General features: G+C 46.8%; 1 pseudogene; it reads left to right on the forward strand.

The window, feature by feature from the left end:
* The first annotated feature begins 1,187 nt into the window (after window positions 1-1,187).
* Window positions 1,188-18,119, forward strand: LOC136523978 (uncharacterized; annotated as a pseudogene).
* Window positions 18,120-25,809: the final 7,690 nt, after the last annotated feature.

Consider the following 25,809-nt stretch of genomic DNA (forward strand, 5'->3'; position numbering starts at 1 on the left):
AGTGTGGGTTCTTGACCAAGATAGTGGGTCTGAGTGGAAGATTAGGAGGGATGAGCATTTGCAGTAGATGGTTAAGGACAGATGGGATGAGAGGATGGCTTTCATTGCAGTAGATGTTGTGAGCAAAGGTGGGTGTACAGACAAAGGCAGTTCTGCAGCAAGATGTGTCTCTGGTGTCACCAATGGGTCTCATGTTGGACCAAGTCATGTGCCTGATGATGCTGAGGGGTGTGGTGATACTTGTAGATCCCCACCAGCACCCCCACTCCCTACTGAACAGCCTGTAGCAGTTGATTGGAATACACTAACCATACAAGAGAATCCTGATGATGATGGCTTAGCTACATAGCTTGTTGATGAGGAATGGGTATATGAGGCAATGGGATTCAAGGAAGTAGAGGCACAAGAAGCCGGCAGAAAAGAGGTTCCCATTCCAGTTATCACAGCAGAGATGCAAGGAGATATGAATTAAGCAGCTGTCAATGTTGATGACACAATTGATGCAGAGCCAATGTATGAATGGGATAGGGACAATCCAGATATGAGTGTTGTCACATGCTATCCTAGCATGGATGAGTTTAGGCTAGCTGTCAGGCAGCATGCTATAAGGAAGGGGTTTGAGCTTGATACTGAGCATTCAGACAAAAAAAGGTTCAGGGGTAAATGTGCTACTCTGGGCTATCCATGGTTTATTAGAGCTAGAACCCAGCAGGATGGCAGTGTTAGGGTATAAATTCTGAATTGTTTATGAACATGTTGTTTTTTGTTTTATAACTCTTACTTTCTGCATTTTACTCATTTTTTGTGTTTACTGCCTTGTTTTGTTCTGATGTTTTGTTCTGTTTGCAAAATGCAGATACAAATCAATAAGAGGGTCCATAAATGTCCATCTACAAAAAGGGTTGTGAACAAGATGGCATCTATAAGCTAGGTGGCAGAGAGAGCAATTCCATTGCTAAAGAAGAAGCCATCAATGGGGGCTACAGAAGTAAAAAAGGAGTTGAAGTACAAATATGGCATTGAAATCTCCTACCAGACAGTGTACAATGGGACAAAGAGAGCATCAGACAAGCTATTTGGTAAGTGGAGTGATTCTTTCGATTGGTTGTATAGATTCAAGGCAGAGATAGAATTGAGATTGAGATCACCTGGTACTGTGGTAGAGATAGACACTATCACTGATGAGGATGGTAAAGCTTGCTATCTGCACTGATGCATGCAAGGGGTTAGAGTCAGCAGTTAAAATAGTGTTTCCACAGGCTAAGACGAGAGAATGTTTTAGGCACCTAATGGAAAACATGAAGAAGTACTACAGTGGTGATGTGTATGGGAAGAATATGTGGCCTGTAGCAAGAGCTTATTCAGCACACAAGTTCAAGTTCTTTTTTGACAAGGTCTTGGCAGTCAGTCTAGATGTGTAGAATTGGCTGACAGAGCACCATCCCTTTCTGTGGGCAAGAAGTAAATTCTGTGATGACATCAAATGTGACTACATCAACAACAATTTAGCAGAATCTTGGAATGCTTGGATCAAAGAACACAAGGACCTGCCTATGCATATGATAGCTGATGCTATTAGAGAGAAGATCATGGTTTTGTTTGCCAAAAGGAGAAAGATTTCTACAGCCCTGTCTCCTGGTATATTGCATGTTGCCATCCATCAACTTAATGCAACATCAAGAGGTCTAGGACACTTGAACATTTTCCAGTGGCCACCCTAATCAAGCTGAGGTTACAAAGGTCTACAAGGATGAAGAAGTTCGAAGACATGTTGTGTATTTATCTTAGAAAATATGCACATGTAGACAGTGGCAGATAACTGGTAAACCATGTCCACATGCCTTGGTTGTAATTACTAGCATGAGGCAACCTGACATGGGAGCATTTGTACACCACTACTACTTAGTGCAAAAGTTTTAGGCAGCATATGCAGGCATAGTTCCTAACATAACTGATAGGGATCAATGGCCTAAGGTGGACAAGGGCTTCAAGCTGTACCCTCCAGCACAGAAAAAGAGAGAAGCAGGTAGGCTGAGGAAGAATAGGATTAAATCAGCAAGGGAGGCAGGTGGAAAAGCTACTAGGCAAGTCAAGTGCCCTAACTGCAATGAGTATGGTCATAGGGGTGGTAGCTGGAAATGTTCCCTCACTAGAACCAAGAAAAGGTGATTTCTTAACTCATGTATTTAATTTGTTTACTAGCTGTTGTAATTACTAACTTGTTTTGTTATTGTTGCATGAAAAGAACTGTCGACGAAATATGGTCGGTAGTCTACCTAGGGGTATGCCCAAGTGAAAGGTCCTTGTTTGGTTTTGGTAATTGAGTGACAACTTAGGTGGACTAATTGTGTTTATGTGAGATACACAGGTGATTAGTCCATAGGTACATGTGTGTGAGCAACATATGCCATGAAGGTGAAAATGGCTTGGAGATGTTGCAAAGCTCACACATGTGATGATGAAGGAGCTTAAATGCACATGAGACATGACATTGAGTCATGTGATCAAGGTGGAGAAGATCAAGACAAGACTTAGCTTGATGGACCGGTTGCAAGCGTGAAGGGCAAGTCAAAGGCTTTGGAGTGATGGACCACGTGGCGGTGAAGCTTGAGCAAGACTTGGCGCCGATGGACGATGGCAACGGTGAAGAGCAAGTAAAGTCAAGATCGATGAACCAATATGATCATGTGATGATATGAAGTGGATCATATCATTGTTGATCGTGTTGGTGCATGTGTTGCATCGACATTGAAGGAGATGGAATGGAATGCGCAAGGCAAAGGTATAACCTAGGGCATTTCATTTCACCGATCATAGGTGTGTAGAGAAGTTTATGACCGGGTTTAGGATAGATGGCCGTACTATCAAGAGGGGCAAACTTGTTTGCATATCGGTCATCTAGTGCCACTCGAGTGATCTAACTTTGCATTGTCGCTAGGATCGAGTGGCGTGGCAAGTTGAGTGGCTAACATCCTTTGGGAAATGATTGTGAAAATGCTAACACACATACACATGGTGGTGTACACTTGGTGGTGTTGGCACATTTACAAAGGAGGTGGTGTTTGCAGGGGTGAGATGGGTTTTGGGTCCCTCTCTTTCGGGAAAATGGAATGCCTACTTTCTATTGCGTCGGATGCAAATTCTTGTGGTTAGCACACTTGAGCAAGGGTGAAGAGAATGGAGGAGATGCCAGCGTCGGTCAAGTGACCGGATGCTGGATCCAAAAGCATCGGACGCTACCTGCCTATGTCCGGTCACGCTGACGTGGAGTGTAGCAATAGCTGGAGAGTGGCCGGACGCTAATGCTGCGTCCGATCGCGTTCGACCGGACGCGTCCGGTCATGCTCGGGACCTTACTGGAAATGACCGGACGCTGGGGGTTCAGCATCCGGTCAGTTGAAGTTACTGCGTCCGGTCAGGTCAAGTGACTGTTGGAATCAAGACACGTGGCCATCTGCGGGCGACCGGACGCTGAGGTCCAGCGTTCGGTCAACATGACCGGAGCATCCGGTCAGCCCGACCATTGCCCAGTGAAGGGGTAATGGCTAGTTTAGCCCTTGGGGCTATAAATAGAAGTGGCCTTCGGCCATGGCTGGTGTGGAGCACCTTGGGGGACTTTGTGTCCATGCTTGAGAGTGCTTGGAAGCCCTCCATCTCACACATACTTGATAGTGATCATTCGATTGTGTGAGTGAGCGATTCTAGTGCGATTGCATCGTGAGGTTGCATCGAGTGACACTAGGTGATTGAGTTGCAAGCTGGTGGTGCTTGTTACTCTTGGAGGTTGCCACCTCCTAGACGGCTTGGTGGTGGTCTCCGTCGAAGCGCGCAAGAAGCTTGTGCGGCGCTCTGGAGAAGTGCTTGTGAGGGGCATTGTGCTCGCCCCGTGCTCGCCCCGCGGGAGCCATGAAGAACAACTCTAGTAAAGCGTGTCATTGAGCTACCCTCACTTCCGGGGTAGGTTCTTGCGGCGCCCGACGTGCGGGCTTAGCGGGTGATGCTAATTAGCCGCCGAACCACCAAGTGAGCGGTCGACACAACGGGGACTAGCGTGTTGGCAAACACATGAACCTCGGGAGAAAAATCATCGTGTCAACCTTATTCTTCCTGTTGGTTTGCATCCCCACTACACAAGCTTGCAATTACTTTTATACATATTAAGCTTGTGTAGTTGCTCTTGTAATTAGATAGCTTGTGCAGCTTGCTAATTACCTTCTTGCTTGTGTAGCATAGAAGTAGCTCCCTTGCGTGGCTAATTTGGTTTTAGTAACCTTGTTAGTCACATTGCTTAGTTTGTGTAGCTAAGTATTTGCGCTCTCTAATTAGGCATTGGTTGCCTTGTTATTGAGCATTGCTAGTGAGCTTAGTTAGCTTTGTGCTTTTGCTTACTAGCATGTGTAGGAGCTCCCTTTTGCTTAAAGTACTAGTGACATAGGTTTGTGTAACCTTGCTCCTAGAATTGTTTAGGAGAGCTCTAACTAGCCCGGCACCTTTGTTGCATAATTGTTATCTTTGCAAGGTGCTAGTGAACATATATAGTGGGGTATAGTCTTGGCTAGATCGATAGTTTTAATTCCGCATTTATATCGGTTAGCCGACGCGATTAAGTTTTAGAAAAGACTATTCACCCCCCCTCTAGTCGCCATCTCGACCCTTCACCAAGGTAGTAGATTGTCGGCAGACAGATGCGCAAGCCACAAACAAGACGGTGACACAAGACAGACACGAGGTTTTATCCAGGTTCGGCCGCCGAGAAGGCGTAATACCTATGTCCTACGTCTGATTGTATTGCTGTATGTCAATGAGAGATGTTTTTTAGAAGGGTCCCCTGCCGCCTTATATAGTCTGGGGGGCAGGGTTATAGATCTAAAAACTATTCCTAGTCAGTTACAATTGCCATAGATGACTGGATAAGGATTCATATTCTAACCGACCAAGATCTTGCTTGATCGCCAAATCTGTCTTGACTCCTTGCGCGGGACTCCGAACAGGTTGGCCGGGCCGCGTGTCGTCTTTTGGTGGACCGGACCCACTGATCCGGGCCAGCCCAATCTTAGCCGTAAGGGTATAGGGGTTAATACCCCCATAGCTAGTCCCCAAGCACCATGTATTATGCTGCGACACGCCATTTTAACCTTCTCCGAATAGTAAAGCTTGAGTCCTTGACATTTCTGACCACCGTTGTCGCCGGAGAAGTAGGTTGTCCGAAGAATGTATGGTGCTCTTAAGAAAAAAGAAAAAGATTTCCATCCTGTGAAGTGTGCCTACTTGTATTTCTGAAAAGAAATATAAGTGAATCTTGAAGCGTAGCATCCTTGATCATCAGAGGCGTAGGGGTTGAAAAACAAACACATTCACCACAAGGTGAAGTGTGCCCACTTAGTCCCCGAGCCTGGTAGTAGGTGACATAGGCACATGGTGCCAGGGTCTAAAAAGAATTCCCAATTAAGTTGAGAACCCAATCGTCGTACAGGCGATACGAGATGCACCGGCAGGTGCATCGTACCGATGTAGTCCCCGGGCTTGCTGGAAGGCAAAGTATGAGCCTTGTAGCAAGGTCTAAATAAATGTCTCTCAACTATATGTGAGTACAAATCACATGTAGCTGAGGAGAACGATCTCTGAGCAGTGGTCAGGACAGTTCCCGAGCACGATAGTAATCCGTTTAATTAGTCAAAGCATAAGAATTGATTAAATAAACACATTCACCGCAAGGTGAAGTGTGCCCACTTAGTCCCCGAGCCTGGTAGTAGGTGACGTAGGCACGTGGTGCCAGGGTCTAAAAAGAATTCCCAGTTAAGTTGAGAACCCAATCGTCGTACAGGCGATACGAGATGCACCGGCAGGTGCATCATACCGATGTAGTCCCCGGGCTTGCTGGAAGGCGAAGTATGAGCCTTGTAGCAAGGTCTAAATAAATGTCTCTCAACTATATGTGAGTACAAATCACATGTAGCTAAGGAGAGCGGTCTCTAAGCAGTGGTCGAGACAGCCCCCGAGCACATTAGTGGTCGAAGTAGTCCCCGAGCACGGTAGTGGTCGTAGCAGTCCCTGAGCACGACAGTGGTCTGGGCAGTCTCCGAGCACTGCAGTGGTCTGGGCAGTCCCCGAGCACGGCAGTGGTCGTAGTAGTCCCCGAGCACGGCAATGGTCGTAGCAGTCCCCGAGCACGACAGTGGTCTGGACCATCCTTGAGCACAAGACATGCAGTGAAAAAACGAACGCCGCTTGTACTATTATTTGGTGTATTTATTTATCTTCTTATTCTGTCAAGTCCAATCGTACACGTCTAGTAAAAAAAGCAGACAGGTATAGCACATCATACTATCTTCTTGCCCTTTCTAGCAAACAGTCGCTTGGCACCTGTAAAGAGGTGCGTCAGTGTGGGCCCTCTCACACTAGCAACGAAGAGGCGCATACACTGGTAACGAAGGGGCACATTTATTGGCGTAGATCTCGAGGTTGTGAAAACAACTGTCTATGGCGTGTGCGCATGTCTCCCAAGAATCTCAGGCGGACGAAATGATGGAACTCTTGGTTATTTATAATATAGAACTGGTAAGTTACTTTTTACCGATCCCCATTATCATTCGCCGCCGCAACCTTCTTCTTCCTCTTGCCAAACCCTACACCTCCGAAATCATCACCAATCACCCCTCCACCATATCCACCCCTTTAGCAAGGATAGAATAATGGCGAAGAGAGACACCCAGAAGAAAGCCAGAGTCATGGTGAAGGAGTGGTGGAAGTCAAGGAGCAATGAGCAGACGATCGAAGACCTTGTCACCATGGGAGTGCTCCACAACAAGGCACTCGCAGGATGGCACGCGCCGGAAGGAGAAAGCTACCCCGATCCACAACTAGGTGAGATTGTGGTTTTCGAGGATTTCTTCAAGCGGGGTTTTGGGGTTCCAGTGCACCCTTTCCTTTAGGGGCTCTGTTTATATTACAAGATTGGGATTTGCAATCTGCATCCCAACTCGATTCTTCTTGTCTCCACCTTCGTCCATCTTTGCGAAGCATATGGTGGCTTCCAGCCCTATTTCGACCTCTTTCGCCATCTATTTTGTCTGCGGAAGAAAGGAAGTGGCGGCTCGAAGATAGCCAGAGGCGTATACCTCAATCTGCATGACGGAATGAAGGCCCAGTACTTGCACTGCCCTTGGAACACGTCGCTGGACGACTGGTACAAGAAGTGGTTCTACATCCGCAAAGAGCCAAACATGATCACCCTATGCGACGTGGGGTTCATTCCAGAGAAGAAGAACAGCTGGTCAGAAAAGCCCGAGCACTTAGAACAGATCGCAAAACTGCTTGGGATGATCCCATGGGGGAAATTGGATGGTCCAAGCATGGCCGGGAACTTCATCAGCTGAAGGATCTAGCCCTGCCAGAGGAGGGTACATCCGGGCTATGAATACCAGGGTAGCGTAGATCCAACGAGGACTAGGAAAGAGGCGCTTGACAAGATAGAAATCAAAGCCAGGATTGGAGAGCTATTCAACTTAGCTGATCCAAATTATGTCAGGTTAAGCGACATCGAGCACGCCTTCAAGCTGGCCTAACCTCCCCCAAAGGTAAATTATGCTGCCTTGTACCTGTAGAGTTATGTTGTAACAAAAATTGACTGTGTTGTCGCCTTTATGTTTCCTAGAGTAATGGTCGTGATAGGGCTACAGTGTTCGTGTCTCCACCCCCTGGTGTGGATTGGCCGCAAGTTGCCGACCCAACCGCCCAGACCAGTGCTAGGGCCGAAGACGTCGACTGGGCTGTACTCGAGGTTGGGGAGGAGGCAACGGCCAGGGCTGCTGGCAAGCGGTCGCCGGCCAGCAAACGTCGTTAGGCCATCTTCCCATTGTCTGATGATGAAATAGAGGATGCAGACATCTTCTGACTCGTCCCTCGAAAGAGGAGGAGACAACTGGAGTCGACGGAGCAGGGTGGCTCCTCCGTGCCAGCGGGGATCGCATCACCGACCACTGCAACGTAGAGGATAAGCGGCAAAGGGGTCGAGCACCAAGCCCCAGTGCTGGTACTGGTCGTGGAAAAAGACCCAGTGGCACCCGCCGAGCACGTGGAGCAAGCATGGTCGAAGAGACGCTCCTTCGCCACATCATTCTATGCTTCCAAGCTGTAAGTATTTGCAACCTTGATGTAAGCTTACAATTTGTATTGGATACTGTTGTCTTTTGAACTTATCTCTGATATATTAGGCCGGCATCCACCGAAAATCCTGATTAGCTAGCCGGGTGTGGCATGGCTTTGCCAGCAATGGTGGAGAGAACTACCCAGCAGCCGGCTATGGAGGAACCTATAGAAGAAAATCCACCGGAGCCTCAGCAGATGAGTTGCCAGATGATAGTCCCCGAGCAGCTGGTCGAGAAGAGAGCCGAGCCAAGTACAAGTGCTCCAAGCACTAACCCTACTGAGGGGGATACTTCGGCGCCAAGGGAATCAGACCAAGCTGAGGAGCAGCAGCCGGAGGTGGCCCAGAGCACGCTTGCCGATGCTACGGCTCGTGGGAAAGCCATAGTGGTCGTAGAGACTACCAACTCCAGACAAGCGCTGCTACCTGAACAAGAGGCCGAAGAGGATGAAGTAGAAGAGGTCCTGGGCCGTCCCCAAGACAAGCGACAACATGTATATGTGTCGCGCTGGCGGAACGACCAGTGGGTTATGCATGAGGAAATCCCAGAGGTCGAAGAGACCATGAAATTTGAACGAGCAGCAAAACGTCTGGTGACAGAAGTCTAGGTATGTTTGGCTTGACCACTTGATCCTGCTATCTAGTCGAATTGTCTGACTTAGCTTTTTTTGCATGCAGGACTTGATGAAGACCGCAAGGTACCGGAAAAAGTGCTTCGACCAGATTAAGGGAATCACAGCAAGCAATAGAGAACTGGCGGCCGAGGTGGAATGCTTGCACCACCAACTTGAAGCCACCGACCAGGAGAGGACAGAGCAAGTGGCACAGAACCAGAACCTGGTCGTCCAGCTCAGTAACAAAGAGCAGGAAAAAACAAGTAAGTTGTCATTTTATCACAGCAAATGCATGACACGTGTTGTTGCATAGTTGGTAGTAACGGCTGTAGTGCAAGCTTAGAAGCTAAAGTAGTCCATCTCCAAGAGGAGAATAGCCGTGTGGCCATAGAGTGTGGTCGCCTAAAGGAAGACAACAAGAAACTGGTGCACGACCAGTCGCAACTCCAGGACCGCACAACCAAGATGAAGGAGGAACTAAAAAGTAAGTGTTCTAGACCACCTTGCTCACTCTGTTGCTCGCCTTATCCTATCGTGGCGTAACATTTTAATGTCTTGTGCGTGTTACAGTTTTAAAAGTCAATGCCAAGAAGCATCTGGAAGCCGTGATGAAAGATCATGACGGCTGGAAGGCGCGATGCCTAGAGATCACCGAGGATCGAGACACATGGAAGAACTGGTGCCAAGAGGTGGCAACTGGCATTTTGCCCGTCCTCGACCTTATCGACCCAGCGCTTACAGAGGAAGTGCCAAGGACGCCGCAGCTTGGACTGGTCAAGAGATGCCGAAAGGCATGGGGATGGTTCCAAGAGTTCGTGAAGGAGGCGGGTGAGTACATAGGTGCACATGTGCTAAGCATGGTGCATGCCCACTACCCCCTGATCGATCTCAAGCGCCTGAAGGCTGGGTACCCAAAGGAGGTAGACCCAAACAAGGCTGAGGAGCTTCGGATGACCCTGCTAGACCTGTCGTCAAAGATAATTGGTGACATTAACCTATGTGTTGGTGGGACAACACCTGTATAGGGTACGCCATCGACAAGTCAGCTGGAAATGCCATTAGTTGTGAGCCAACTGACGAAACATGTGGTCTCAACCAGCTAGGCATCGGCGGGGCCATCCCCTTCAGCTCGACCAGTACAAGAGTCCCCGAGACTCGAGTAGGATATCGGAAGCAGCAAGCAGCGGGTGCCGCGTGTCCCGACCAGCCAATAGAATAGGCTAGAGCTGTAGAAGAAGGACGTAGTTGTGTTATTGTAAACTTGGGCCTCTTCAGGCAAGCTTGTAATAACATAACTGTATATCATCATAAGCTTGAAACTCATTTTGGTGTAACTAAGTGAGAACATGTTAACGTTCTGTTTAGTTGTACCATTTTACTCGACACGTCATCTTGAAAAGTTTGTGCGGCCCTAATTTGCCATGTGGTCAGAATGTGAGGTGCATGACCTATGCACATGTAGACACAGACAAGTCAAACCAGGGGGACCTGCCGATCACCCGTAGCGTAGAGAGTGGATCCCATGCACGCGTTGGGAGGAACCAGAGATAGGGCCTGCTCCAAAAACCATAGAAGGGATGGTGGTCGACTTTTACCGGCTAAGTTAGAATAACCGTAAAATTTGAAGTGACACATTAGAGTGGTTGGAGAGATCATAATAGCTTTATTGAAGTAAATTGAAAGTACAAGAGGAGTACATATCTTAGTAGTTAAGCATAGAAACGTCTAAGCTTGTCGATATGCCATGAATTTGGTACGTCCATACCGTCCAGGTGAGCTAACCTGTAAGAGTTGGTCGTGTGACTTCCTTGATCATGAAGGGCCCCTCCCATGGGATTGCGAGCTTTTTGGACACCAGCCTAGTTCATCTTCCACTTCAGGACCAGGTCCCCGACCACGAAGAACCGCTCTTTAACGTTCTTGTTGTAGTACCTGCGCAAAACATCAAGGTATTTGGCTGTACGTACATAAGAATCGAGCCGTTTCTCTTCTGCACTATTCACTTCTAGCTCCCATACTTCGTTGACCTTGCCTTCGTCGAAGTTCTCTACCCGTGCAGACCTAAAAGTTATATCTATTGGGAGGACTGCCTCAGCGTCGTAAACCATAAAGTATGGTGAGACACCGGTGTTACGACTGGGCTGAGTTCTGAGGCCCCAGACCACGGCTGGCAACTCTTTGAGCCATCTTCCAAGGGCTTTGTCATTTTCTCTATACATTCTCTTTTTCAATGCGTCCAAGATCATGCCATTTGCCCACTCGACTTGTCCATTAGCTCTAGGGTGCGCCACCGAGACGTATTTTACTACTATGCTCCTTTCATCGCAGAAGTCCCAAAAAGCGTTCCCAGTGAATTGAGTACCCAGATCAGTGATGATGCTGTTGGGTATGCCGAAATGGTGGATGACCTGGTCAAGGAACGTGACAGCCTTTTCTGAGGATGCCTGTACCAGAGGCATGTATTCTATCCACTTAGAAAATTTGTCGATCAGCACAAAGACGCATGTAAATTTCCCAGGAGCCAGTTTGAAGGGCCCGATCATATCCAGTCCCCAGCATGCGAAGGGTCAAGAGACTGGTATTGTCTAGATCTCATGTGCTGGTACGTGGATTCTCTTGGCGAAGAACTGATAACCCTCACAGTGGCGGACTAGCTTCTCTGCGTCGGCTACTACTGACGGCCAATAGAACCCTGCTCGGAAAGCCTTACCGACCAGCGTTCTTGAGGCCGCATGGTTGCTGTAGGAGCCAGAGTGTATTTGGTCTAGGAGACGTTTGCCATCCTCCTGGGTTATACACTTCATCAAGATTTCCTCCTTTGTGTTCTTGCGCCATAACTTGCCATCGATGAGCAGGTACTGCTTACTGCGATGCATTAGGCGCTCGTTTTCTATTCGATCAGTGTAACCACTGCCATCTATAAGGTACTTGATGAAAGGTATTCTCCAGTCGAGCTCATGAGTGGTCGGAGGCGGCTCGGTGGTGCTCGACGCCGGAACCGTAGCCACCAATTGCTAGTCCAGAGGCTTGTCGATCGTGGAATCTTCCTCTTCGATGGAAGGCGTGAGCAGGTCTTGGACGAATATGCCATGTGGGACTTTGGCTCAGGATGATCCTAATTTTGACAGCGCATGCGCTGCTTGATTTTTGTCCCGGACCACGTGTATGTACTCGATGCCATAGAACCTACCTTCCAGCTTTCTGATCGATTTATAGTATGCATCCATCTTTTCGCTGGTCGTGTCCCAGTCCTTATTGAGTTGGTTGATGACCAGAGCCGAGTCTCCGTAGACATAGAGATGTTTAACACTGAGCTCGATAGCAATGCGCAAACCATGTAGGCATGCTTCGTACTCGGCGGCATTATTAGATGCTGGGAAATAAATCCTGAGGACATACCGGAGCTGCTCCTTGGATGGTGACACGAAAAGGACTCCTGCTCCCGCACCATCAATGTTGAGAGAGTCATCAAAGTACATCGTCCAATACTCGTCAGACCTCGGAGAGGCAGGCGTGCTTAAGTCTGTCCACTCGACGATGAAATCGACGAGTGCCTGAGACTTGATTGTAGTGCAGCTTGCAAATTCCAAGGAGAAGGGGCATAGCTCCATTGCCCATTTGATGATGCGCCCGTTCGCATCCTTGTTGCTAATGATGTCTCATAGAGGGTACTCAGTCATGACCACCACACGATATGCGTCGAAGTAATGTTTCAACTTTCGAGATGTTATCAGTATGGCGTAGATCAACTTTTGAATCTGTGGGTACCTGGTCTTGGACTCATTGAGTACTTCACTGATGAAATAGATTGGTCGTTGTACCTTGTAGACATGGTCGGGCTTGTCGTGCTCGACCACCATGGCCATGGAGACCACTCGATTAGTAGCCGCAATGTAAAGCAGGAGTGTTTCGTCTTCTCTAGGAGCAGTGAGGATCGGAGGCGACGTAAGGTATTGTTTCAGCTATGTGAAGGCAGCGTCTGCTTCCTCCGACCACTCAAACTTTTCGGATGCTTTGAGCAGTTTAAAGAACAGTAATCCTTTTTTGCCTAATCTTGATATGAAACGGCTGAGGGCGGCCATGCATCCGGTAAGTTTCTGAACATCCTTCACCTTTTTGGGCGGCTTCATGTCCATGACAGCTTTGACTTTCTCTAGGTTAGGGCGTATGCCGTCGTGACTGACGACGTTGCCAAGTAGTATGCCAGAAGGAACACCAAAGATGCACTTTTTGGGTTTAACTTCCACTGGAATGTGTTAAGGGCTGCAAAGGTGCGTTCTAGGTTGTCAACAAGGGTATGTGCTTCCTTGGTTTTGACAACTATATCATCAACATAAGCCTCGACGAGGTCGTCTCTTATCTCGTCTTTGAGGCAGGCCTGTATAGCGTGTTGGTAGGTAGCCCCAGCATTCTTGAGCCCGAACGACATGGTCGTGTAGCAGTAGGCATCGAAAGGTGTGATAAAAGATGTCTTGATCTAGTCGTCCTTTTTTAGAGCGATTTGGTGATAACCAGAGTAGCAATCGAGAAAGGAAAGCAGCTTGCAACCAACGGTTGAATCTATGACCTTGTCTATGCGAGGTAGGCCGAAGGGGTCCTTAGGGCAGTGTTTGTTGAGATCAGTATAATCAACGCACATTCTCCATTCATTATTCTTTTTGCGTACAAGAACCGGGTTGGCTAACCACTCTGGATGATACACTTCTTTGATAAATCCGGCTACCAAAAGCCATGTAACTTCTACCCTAATCACCTCCTTTTTGTTGTGAGCGAACCGTCGTAGCTTCTGCTTGATAGGTTTGGCCTTGCTGTTGACATTCAAGGAGTGCTCGATCAAGTTTCGAGGTACACCGGGCATGTCAGCAGGTTTCCATGTGAACACATCCATGTTGCTCCTCAAGAACCTAACGAGCGCGTCTTCCTATTTGGGATCCAGGTTAGCCCCGATAAGAGCCGTTTTGCTGGGATCACCATCGACCAGTTAGATCACCTTGTGCTCCTTGGACTTGATGTTCTTGCGTGGAGCCTCAAGCTCCAAGATCTCTAGGTGGTCGGCCGAGGTCTTCTTGGCGTCGAGCATGGTCTCAGCCATGCGAATAGAGAGGTCGTGAGCCTCTGCTATTTTGAAACTATTGTCCTCGTAGGTATAAGCTGCGTACACGTTGCCTCGGAGGGTTAGAACTCCTTTCTCGGTAGGCATCTTGAGCACCAAATACCTATAAAGAGGTATGGCCATGAACTTGGTGAGCGACGGTCGACCAAGAATAGCATGGTAGGTGCCGTTGAAGTCAGCGACCACGAAGTTGACGTAGTTAGTGCGGAAGTGGTCTGGGGTCCCAAATTGCATAGGTAGCATGATCTGCCCGAGAGGTGTAGAGCTCTGTCCGGGGAGAACGCCCTAGAACTGTGCCTCATACGGCTTGAGGTCCGCCTGGGCTATCTTCGGGGTGGGCAGACTATTCTTAAACAGTATATCGATGGAGCTGCCATCATCGACCAGTACTCTGTTGAACTGAACCTTGTTGATACAAGGATCCAGGACTAGGGGAAAACATCCTGGCTCAGGTATTGCGGCCCATTGGTCCTTTCTACTGAAGGAGATTTCACGGTGAGACCATGGAGGGAGCCACGGATCGGTGAGGAGATTGTCGGTGTTGGCCACATTCAAGCAAGCGCGGGCGAGCAGCTTGCATTCTCGTTTGGTCTCAATGGACACTTTGCCTCCGATGATGGTGTGCACGCGATCGGTTGGCTTGACGTACTTGTGACGAGGATCTGCATCTTCGTCGTCGTTATCCTCGTTGCGCTGTTCCCCTGCGTCGTTAGGCTTGTCGGATGTATCCGGAGCCTATTGACGCATGTAGATAGACTCGAGAACACGACAATTCTCCATGGTATGGTTTGACTTAGGATGGAGCTGGTAGGGCCCTTTCAATGCTTTGGCGTAGTCATCTTCGTAGTTACGACGTCCGCCACCTTTTTTAACAGTATTGACCTCGCCGTCGTCTTCCCGAGCGCGCTTGCCCCTATAATCGTCATGGCGGTTACGCCGCTGATTACGTTGGTCGTGGTGGTCACAAGAGTCATTGCGCTGGTTGCGGCGGTCAAAATTGTCGTTCCGACCATGGTTGCCGTGGTAGTCATCGCGGTGTGGGGGGTGGTCGGAGCGTAGAACCCTTGCTGCTTCTTGAATAATTATCTTTTTAGCATCGTCGGTGTCCGCATATTTCTTAGCAGTGGCCAGGAGTGCTGTGACCGATTCAGGTCTCTTGTAGAGGAGCTTGTCCCTTAAGGCATCATGGAAGCGGAGGCCAGTGATGAAAGCCTCGATTGCCTCGTTATCGGAGATTGATGGGACCTTGATGCGCATCTCTGAGAAACGCTAGATGTACTCACGCAGTGGCTCATCTTTTCGATCTTGAATCTGTTGCAGATCATATTTGTTGCCGGGTTGTTCGCAAGTAGCAATGAAGTTGTTGATAAAGGCTTGCTTGAGCTCTTGCCAAGAATCAAAGTAGTTTGCCGGCAAGCTGACCAGCCATTGGTGACCTACATGGCCAACAGTGACTGGGAAGTAGTTAGACATAACATGCTCGTCAGCCATGGCTGATCTGCACGCAGTTTCGTAGAGCATGACCCATAATTCGGGGTTTTCCTTGCCGTCATACTTCTGAAGTTTCTCGAGCTTGAAGTTCTTGGGCCATATGACTTGGCGAAGGTGCGGAGTAAACTGCTTCAAACCCGATGGGCCGTGGGCAGTGTCATATTCCATACGGCGATAACTTTTGTGGGATGCTCTATCGTTGGCTCTCTGGTTGATGCAATCATGTAGATCGCGTTCCCTGAGGTAGCGGCAGAGATCGTTATTGCCATCATGGCGATCCCGGTTGCCATCCTGATCAACCTTGCGACCGTGGTGACCACGGCGATTATCGTGGTTATCTCGGCGGTTGTCATCCCGAACATCGTGGCGGTTGTCCTCCCGACGGCAGTTGTCATCCCGACCACCATCATGACCACCATTTCTGCCTTGATGGTTGTCTGATGGGTCGTTGTTACACAAGCCATGTTGGTTGGGTGGCTGTGAGCGACTTGAGTATTAGCGGTTGTGGCTTGATTCGACTGAAACGGATGGAGCCCGGGCTTGATTTACCATCTCTGCGGTCTGAGCCATAGCAGCTGTCAGATAAGCTTGTATATCATCGCGAACTACCTAGGTTTCGGGGGGTGTTGGGTAGCCGTTGCATTGTCACCATGGCGATGGCTACGTTGGTGCTTGGAGTCCTGAAGACCTGTTTGTCCCCCACCTTGTTGAAAGCATTGTTGAGGTCACGTGGCTGGACCCTTATGCATCGTGCCTCCTCTTCTGCTTCAGCTTCGATTTGCCAGCGATTAAACTGGTCAATTGCGTGCCTCGCGTGCAATCCTTTCTTGTTCTGTTTCGCCAACTACTGGTGGTTCATCATTGCTGACAACATTCATCAAATCCCCTCGCCTTGGCAGGAAAGACAGGAATTGCGGGAACCCCGGGGCATGGTCTAGGATATCCAGATCATATTTGATGCCTTCATCATCGTGATGCTGGAGCTCGGTGTGGATGGAGGCATTAGATGCGATGCTAGACGAGGAGCTAGAGTCACCCTCTTGGACCGTGTGGACGGATCCTTCTTGATAATCCTCAATCCGGATCATGTTGACGAAGTTGCTTGGCCTCGGCCGAGGCTGATGTACAAAACACAGATCTGAGCAGTGTTGTATGTTGTACGCATAGTTGGAGGCAGCGTTTCATAGGCCGTAGGGCTGGGCCTAGTAGTTCTCCATCGAGGCTTCGTACTCGGAGAGCCGAAGACCCGTCGCGGAGGCTGGCCGGCGACGAGCGGAGCGCCCTTCAGGAGTAGATATGACCTAGAGATCTGTACCAAGTCATGCAGGATGACTGGCCCGAACTGGTCGAGTAGATCTGTTGTGGGGAGCGGTTACCTGCTCATTAGGTTGACTTTGAATTGTACTTACCAGAGCTAGGGTTTCAGCGAGTTTGGTGCCGACCCGATCGATGGAGTCGAGCAGGTCGGTGTTGTCGATCTGCTTCCCTTTGTAGTGGGGAAGCAGATGATGGGTTGTCGGTGTGGCTGAAAATAACGTAGGCGTGGTCGGAGCCAGATGTATCGTGGTCGGAGCTATATCCACCATGGTCGGAGCCATATCCACCGTGGTCGGAGCCGTAGCCGATGCAGGTGGAGTAGTGGTCGACGTAGATTGAATCCACGCTTCCTCCGTGGTCATGGCGATGAAGTCGTCGGAGCCGGTGGTCCAGGTGATCTGGCCAACAGTGAACGTGAGGCCATTCGGTGTAGCCACAGAGCCAGAGATGATGACCATCTTGTTTGCTTGGAGAGCAGTACGCACACCCCCTACCTGGCATGCCACTATCGACAAAATATGGTCGGTAGTCTACCTAGGGGTATGCCCAAGGTAGTAGATTGTCGGCAGACAGATGCGCAAGCCACAAACAAGACGGTGACGCAAGACAGACACAAGGTTTTATCTAGGTTCGGCCACCGAGAAGGTGTAATACCTACGTCCTGTGTCTGATTGTGTTGCTGTATGTCAATGAGAGATGTTTTTTAGAGGGGTCCCTGCCCGCCTTATATAGTCCGAGGGCAGGGTTATAGATCTAAAAACTAATCCTAGTCAGTTACAATTGCCATAGGTGACTGGATAAGCATTCCTATTCTAACCGACCAAGATCTTGCTTGATCGCCAAATCTATCTTGACTCCTTGCGCGGGACTCTGAACAGGTTGGCCGAGCCACGCGTCGTCTTTTGGTGGACCGGACCCACTGATCCGGGCCGGCCCAATCTTAGCCGTAAGGGTATAGGGGTTAATACCCCCACAAGAACCAAGAAGAGTAATGTTCAGGTTGGGAGGAAGAAAGCAAACAAAGGTGCTGCTGGTGATGAAGCAGTCACTCCAAGAACTAGAAGAGCACTAGCAAGGGAAGCTGTAGCAAAAGCAAGGAGGGATGTTGAAGAAGCTGAACTCAAGGCTGCGGCAGCAAGACAAGTAGCAGAAGCAGCAGCTAGGGAAGAAATTGAGGCTACAAGAAATGAGTTATCTGCAACTCATGCATAGGAAGATGTCCTAGAAGCCTTGGCTTTAGAAGTTGATGTCCCAGAAACTACAAAAGCTAGGAGGTATGCTATTGAGTCTACAACTAGGAGTTTATGTCCCTTGCTGTACCATGACTTTTATTGTTTTGAACAGGAACTTATTCTCAGAAGATGAACTGCAAATTGAGCCTGTCAAGAAAATGACACCTAGGAAGAAGAAGTTGGCAAAGAAAGTGAGGAAGAACTAAGGATGAACTGGGAACTTAAGATGAACTAGAACATTGCTTTTATTTTGCTAAGAGCTTGAACTCTTGATAATATGTGTAATTGGCCAGAACTTTTATTTTGCATGGCCTTCTATTGTAATCAAATGGGCATAACTATCAGCATGCTGTCATGTGTAATGGGCAAAGGCCAAAAACTCTATATGTATGGCCACAATGTGCCCCTATTTGGTTGTCAAAAACAAGTACTTTATATAGTGATCTTAATTTTTCCATAGCTGATGCGCCTATCTTATTTGGTTGTCATATGTGATACTATGTAACGTGCCTCTATTACTTTGCATGGACACAATGTGCCTCTCTTATTTTAGATGGCCACAATTTGCCTCTCTTAATTAGCATGGCCAGAATGTTCTTATTTTTTTATTGCCATATGATTCATTCAAACACAGACAACATGATAGTTCCTAGCCAGGGGGAAACAGAATGGGGGAGCAAGCGCTTGGGCCGGCCAGTTTTCCTGTCTTTGAGCGGGCGAGCAAATGGGCAGGGGCAGTCAAGTCTTTTTGTAGGGCACTGCTGACTGTGACATGTCGTCGTGGCGTGCCAGATGAGCAAATATGGCAAAACAAAGATGCATAATTTTTAAAGGTGCTAAATCTGTAAGAGCCATCGTAAGGATAAGAAACGGATGAGTGACGATCTTAATAATGGTAAATATGTAAAATTCCCTAAAAATTGGGGGACAAGAGAGGGTTCTTCACTTCTTCCTCACCTGAGGCGAATAGGCAATGGAGACGTTGGGCGGCAAGCCGGCAAGAACAAGAAGCTTTCCTTCCCCGCCGACAAGCGATCCCTCGAGGAATGAATCGGTTGGGAAGACAGAGAGGATCGGGTGCAATGGGGACGGATGACAACATGAGTAGCGGGGCCGGGGTGGTGGTGGCCAGTGGTGACTGACTAGCTAGAGGACTGGAGGTGGACTCAATAGGAGTTGGTGCCAGAAATAGGGGAGACACAGGAGATACGAGAAGAGAACGGACAGGAGAGTAATTGTTTGAGATTGTTAATTTTTTTATTAAGGGTGATTTGATCAATATTATTATAATTTCCACGCTGAGACATGTCATTATTATTCATCTATTTAGAAGTTTATCATTATAATTTTATTATCTCTACCTCATCCGTATCATTTCCTATGTCTCGAACCAATTATCGAGACTATCGAGACCACTGCAAATAACTACATATAGCCCAAAATACTCTGCCATTTCTTTGCTCTTCACTCACTGACCGAGAGGGCCCACACATCATCCACTCTCTTTCTTCTTCCTCCATCCATTGGTGCCCACCTGCACAGGCTGCCGCCTACCCCTCCCACTATCGCCCACTTGCACAGACCGCTGAGGCGAGTGGGGTCATGCTCTCGAGCTCGCCGGTGCCACATGTTGTGGACGCGCCGCGCTCCAGCGCATGCCGCCATTGGGTGGGCCATGAGCTTGATCTAGTTGCCGATGGGCGACGGCGGCGAGCTTGCTCATGCACGGATCCTGCCACCACCGAGCCAAGGGCGACAGACATGGGCATGGAGCTAGGCCGCTGTTGGAAATGCCAGTGGAGGCAGAGGCCAACAATGTTGGTTGCCAGAGTAGGAAGGTGACGGGGAGTGTCAAAGGGAAGGAGATGGGCCTGGGGCGCCGGTATAGAGATGGATGGCACGAGTGAAAAGATATATGGATAGATAGAGAGGGGTGAATAGCCTAATTAAAAATTTTACAAGCTCGCAAACACTAGGAAAAGATGTTAGTAAACACAATGATCCTAAAAAGCACTGCTTGCCTAGCTTATGCAATACAAAGCAAGCCCCTACATAGTTCCAGTTGCAAAGAACAAGAATTAAGCACTTCACAAACAAGCAACTAGAGGCACTACACAACAACAAGAAGCTAGCTACTAAAACAACTAGAGAGCTAGAGCTACCAAGTAACAACACAAGCACAAGATATGGTATGTAATTGCAAGTGTTGAGGGGCAAACCAACAAGGCAAGTGACACAAAGATTTTTCCCCGATGTTCGGTTGCTTGCCGGCAACCTACGTTCCCATTCAGGTGGATCCAAAGATCATCACTTCACATAGAAGATGGTAGATCACTATGGACCTTTCCAAACCTCGATTGATTTCACTATAGTTACTCTTTGTGAATCTTCTGCGGGGATGAGCATAAAACCCCTCACAATAGCCAATGACCGGAGGTGGCTACAATCACCAAGAGCCCCTTCCATGGTCCTCCACAAGCACCAAGCTAGCTAGGTGACAACAATCACTAAGAATAACAAGAAATCCCGAGTTACAAAGACCACCTAGTGCCACCAAATGCAATCTCTCAATTTGCAATGCGTTGGATCACTCACAATCTCACACAAATGTGATCACGAAGTTAGCAAGTGAGTTGGAGTGTTTGCTTGAGCTCTATGTATGCAACAATGTCAGCCAAGTGTGTCAAGAGAACCAAATTGGTCGGCCACGCAAGTATATGGTAACAGAGCCTCTATTTACTCGGTAGGATCGTTCTTATTTTGGTAGGATAGTTTGTTCCTTTTCCTATAGTCCACAAATAGCCACACCACCAGCAAATTATATACCTATCATTTCAATTTTCCATCCAAATTTAGTTTGTAGCTTCGAGTTTTAATCCATTGAGTCTTGTCTAGTTGTTGATTCTCCTTTGTTCTTTCCTGCAGTTGATCATAAATCACATCATTTATATGCTGTATTTTTTTGCGATTGTGCATCGCTATCCTAGTTCCCAAATACATAAACCTGATCATTTAGTCCTCTACTTTCTCTTTTCACGAAATGCTTTGCATCAAGTTCCTTTGTTGTTTCACACACCTCAACCTGCAATTTTTTTAGTTGTACTGCATCCATATTGCAGCAACTAAAAAAAGAGGTACAAAGAAAAAGAAGAAAAACAAAATAGAAAGGAAGTGTTCTTATTCTGAAAAAAAAGTTTTGAAAAAAAAGAGAGGGTGTTAGGATTGCAATTCAGTTGATGCAAAGAGTGTCACCTCTAATTTTGGGTGCTAAGTTCTTTCCATCCACATAATTATTCCTTCAACCAGCAACTTAGGCTTGTGGTTCACTTGGATTATTATTCGATTTTGCATCACTAAAGTTTCATATTGCAGTGACGATACATCCCACCTAGCCCCACCCAAAGCATCGTGAGCTGCATACGACATCTCTGATACAATCATTTTTTCCACCACTGATTTGTTGCCCCGGTTCTCCTCTTCAGGGAGACAAAGAGCTTGTTGAGTAAGTTGTGAGGGAGTGATTCCACATCTATTCCACACATATATATTGTCCTATTATTTTTCCCTCTTTACTAATATATCAAGAGACAATCACACTACTCCTACCACTGTTTCTGCTCAAGATATCCAGGCGGTGCATGCACAAATGGATCGACTGATGCAAGAGATGCACACACTTCAACAATCTCTACAGCAACAACATGCTGAGCCTCCGCATGATGCTAGTGACCATGTTAAGGATGATGATCCTACTACAGTGGAGGCGGAAGCTGCATGTCTTCAGGCTGAGGCCGCACGCCGTGCTGCCGTAGGTGGTGGTGGTGGTGGCCGCGGTTGTGGTGGTGGGCAAGGGAATGATGCTGGCTTTGGTAATTTTGGTGGAGCTAATAGGAGGCCGCAATTTTTTGGTCGTGCACGGCGTGTTCCTATTGGAGGTGCTGCACATTTTGATGTTGATGATCATTCAGATCTAGTGATGAATGGGGAGCAGGCCCCCATATTCACCCTGGTGGTTATGATGCTCATGGAGGTGCTAGTTTTGGCCACTTTAGAAATTATGGTGACAACCACTTTAGTGGACATGATGGATACTGTGATCGAGGTCGTCATGATCATGCACGCCGCCAAGATGATGATGGTTTGGGTAAGTTAAAGTGTCCATTCATCCTTTTAGTGGGAAGGAGAATGCCGATGATTACTTTGAATGGGAGACCAAGGTGGACCAGATATTTGATTTGTATGATTACCCTACTAAAAAGAGGGCAAAGCTTGCCACCATTGAGTTTAAAGGTTATGCTCTAACTTGGTGGAATCAAATTCGTGCAGAATACCAACGATTTGGACATCACCGTATTACATGGGAAGAAATGAAGAGGGAACTACGATGTTGTTTTGTTCATGCATATTATTCATGTGACTTACATTTGCAGCTCAAACGCCTTGTGCAAGGTACTCGCAACGTTGATGAATATTTTCAAGAGATGGAAATGTGCCTACTCCATGTGGAATCCACAATGGCTCGGTTCTTGGTTGGTCTGAATAAACCAATTGCTGATAAAGTGGACATGACTAACTACACAAGTCTAACATAATTAGTTCATTTTGCAAAAAGGGCGGAAAGGCAGCTTGCTGAATCTTATAAGAACTGTGTTTCATTTTCAGCTCATAACAGTTCTACTCCATGGCGCCATTCACAACAGCAAGGGTCAGGGGTGCACACACCTTCATCTCGCGCAACTTCTTATTTAGTTTCGACTTCTGCCAAACAATTTGATTCAAAAGGCAAAGCTGTAAGTTTCAATCAGTCTAACTCCTCCGTAGCTACAGCCCCAAGGAAGACAAGTAAGATTGAGTATTTTAAGTGTGGTGGTCATGGGCATAATCAGGTTAAAGGCCCCAATAGGCGTGCTATTATAGCACTTGCTGATGGCTCTCATGGCTCTCAGAGTGAAGAGGAGGGCGAGCACAATATCATGGCATTAGCAGATCAGAATCTTGAAACTTGTGAGTATCAAGCCGAGGATGGTGAATATGAGCTAGGCTTGAATTGTTTAGCCATTCAGTCTATTCCACATGTTGCTCAAGGTGACATACCACAAGCTGTTATTCCTCTGAATCTAGAGGAAATCACAAGTGCTGATTTTGATGATTTGCTTGCTGATATTAATAATTTAGCGGCTCCTATTTTGTCCCAATATGGTAGTTCATTTGGGTCTGCTACAAGTTCCACTACAAGTGCTTATATTTTGAGTGCACCAGATCATTCTTTGGTGGTTTGGTGAGTTTTTTCTACTCAGTTACTTGCAGCTAAGCAAGGACAGTGCCATAATTTGTTTCAATCATGATGCAAAGTGAAAGGACAGGTGTGTAGATTCATAATTGATGGTGGGAGCTACAACAATATTGTTAGTGCCCTGCTTGTTGAAAAGCTTGGTCTGCCCACACGTCGCCATCCACCCCCGTACCATATGCAATGGTTGAATAATTTAGGGACAATGAAGGTTTCATTCATGGTTCGCTTATTGTTCTCAATTGGTGGCTATCATGATAAGGTTGACTGTGATATTGTTCCTATGCAAGCATGCCACTTACTTCTAGGTCGTCCATGGCAATTCGATGTGGATTCAATTTGGTCGGTCAAACAAATACATATTTATTCACAAAGAGAAGAAGGTGGTTCTTGTTCCATTATCTCCAGAAGACATACATTCTTCAGATGTTGCTCACATGAAAAGGGAGGAGAGTGAGAAAAGAAAATTATGTGAGACCTCCAAAAATAGTAAGGGAGCGACTCCTAAACCATCCAGCCACATAAACCCTCCTAAAAATATAAGCCTGCCAAGACAAACTAAGTGTTTATTTGTGAGCAAGAGTGATTTGAGAGAAGTGAGGAACACCACAGCCCCATTCTTTGTGCTCGTGCACATGGAGGTCCTATTTTCAACTAATGATTTACCTTCATCGCTGCCACGTGCTGTTCTTGATTTGTTACAGGACTTTGAGGACATTTTTCCAGATGCGGTGCCAGCTAGTCTTCCCCCCATCCATGACATTGAGCACCAAATTGATTTGGTACCTAGTGCTTCTCTTCCAAATCGTCCAGCCTACCGCACCAATCCTGAAGAAACAAAAGAAATTCAGCGACAGGTAAAAGAGCTTTTGGACAGAGGGTATGTTCATGAATCTCTATCACCTTGTGTTGTTATAGTACTTTTGGTCCCTAAGAAAGATGGCTCTTTGGCGCATGTGTGTTGATTGTCGTGCAATCAATGCTATAAGTGTTAGATATCGCCATCCCATTCCTAGGCTTGATGACATGTTAGATGAATTGAGTGGCTCAACTATTTTCACCAAGATTGATTTATGCAGCGACTATCACCAAATTTGCATGAAAATTAGTGATGAATGGAAGACAACATTTAAGACCAAATTTGGCTTATTTGAATGGCTTGTAATGCCCTTTGGTTTGACAAATGCTCCTTCAACTTTTATGCGTTTAATGAATCATGTTTTAAGAACTTTCATTGGAAAATTTGTGGTTGTATATTTTGATGATATCTTGATCTATAGTCAATCATTTGATGAACATCTTGATCATATCCGTGCAGTCCTTTCTATTTTGAGAGGAGAGAAATTGTATGGAAATATTTCTAAGTGCACCTTTTGCACAGATCGTGTTGTTTTTCTTGGTTTTGTTGTGACTGCAGATGGCATCTAGGTTGATGAAGAGAAGATTAAAGCGATAAAGGATTGGCCTACTCCTAAAAATATGAGCCAAGTTAGAAGTTTCCATGGTCTTGCAGGATTCTGCCGCAGATTTGTTAAAGATTTCAGCACTATCGCTACACCTCTTAACAATTTGACAAAGAAGGATGTTCCATTCAAGTGGGGAGATGAATAGAACCAAGCCTTCAAAGAATTGAAAAGAAAGCTTTGTGAAGCACCGCTACTACAACCACCAGACTTTGGTAAGACCTTTGAGATCAAATGTGATGCAAGTGGTATTTGCATTGGAGGTGTGCTACTTCAAGAAGGTAAACATGTTGCCTACTTTTCTGAAAAACTAAATGGTCCACATCTGAACTACTCTGTCTATGACAAAGAGCTTTATGCCTTAGTTCGAGTATTGGAAGTATGGCAACATTACCTATTACCTAAAGAATTTGTAATCCATTCTGATCATGAAGCTTTGAAATATCTCAAAAGCCAAGGTAAATTGAACCGTCGCCATGCAAAATGGATTGAGTTCATTGAAACATTTCTCTATCTTATCAAACATAAGTGTGGTAAAGATAACATTGTTGCAGATGCTTTGTCACAAAGATGTGGTTTGATTACAAAACTAGATACAAAAGTGCTTGGATTGGAATCAGTTAAAACACTTTATGCTAATGACTCTGATTTTAAAGAACCTTTCTCTAAGTGCATTGTTGCCAAAGGATGGGACAAGTTCTATGTGCATGATGGATTCTTATTTAGGACTAACAAACTATGTATTCCAGCTTGCTCTATTCGTAATGTTCTTTTGTAGGAAGCACATGCTAGTGGGTTAGTTGGTCATTTTGGTGTAAAAAAGACATTGGACATGCTTTCTGATCATTTCTTTTGGCCACATATGAGACATGATGTCTAGCGACATGTTGAGCGATGCATCACTTGCTTGAAAGCTAAGTCATGCCTTAATCCCCATGGTCTATATATTCCACTACCAATTCCGAATGTACTTGGGAAGATATATTCATGGATTTTATTCTAGGGTTACCTCAGTCTCTGAGGGGGAGGGATTCCATTTTTGTTGTTGTAGATCACTTCTCAAAGATGGCACATTTTATTCCATATCATAAGAGCGATGATGCTTCACACGTTGCTGAATTATTTTTTAGGAAGATAGTTCGT

Source organism: Miscanthus floridulus, chromosome 18 (assembly GCF_019320115.1).
Source record: "Miscanthus floridulus cultivar M001 chromosome 18, ASM1932011v1, whole genome shotgun sequence".
NCBI classification, from domain to species: domain Eukaryota; kingdom Viridiplantae; phylum Streptophyta; class Magnoliopsida; order Poales; family Poaceae; genus Miscanthus; species Miscanthus floridulus.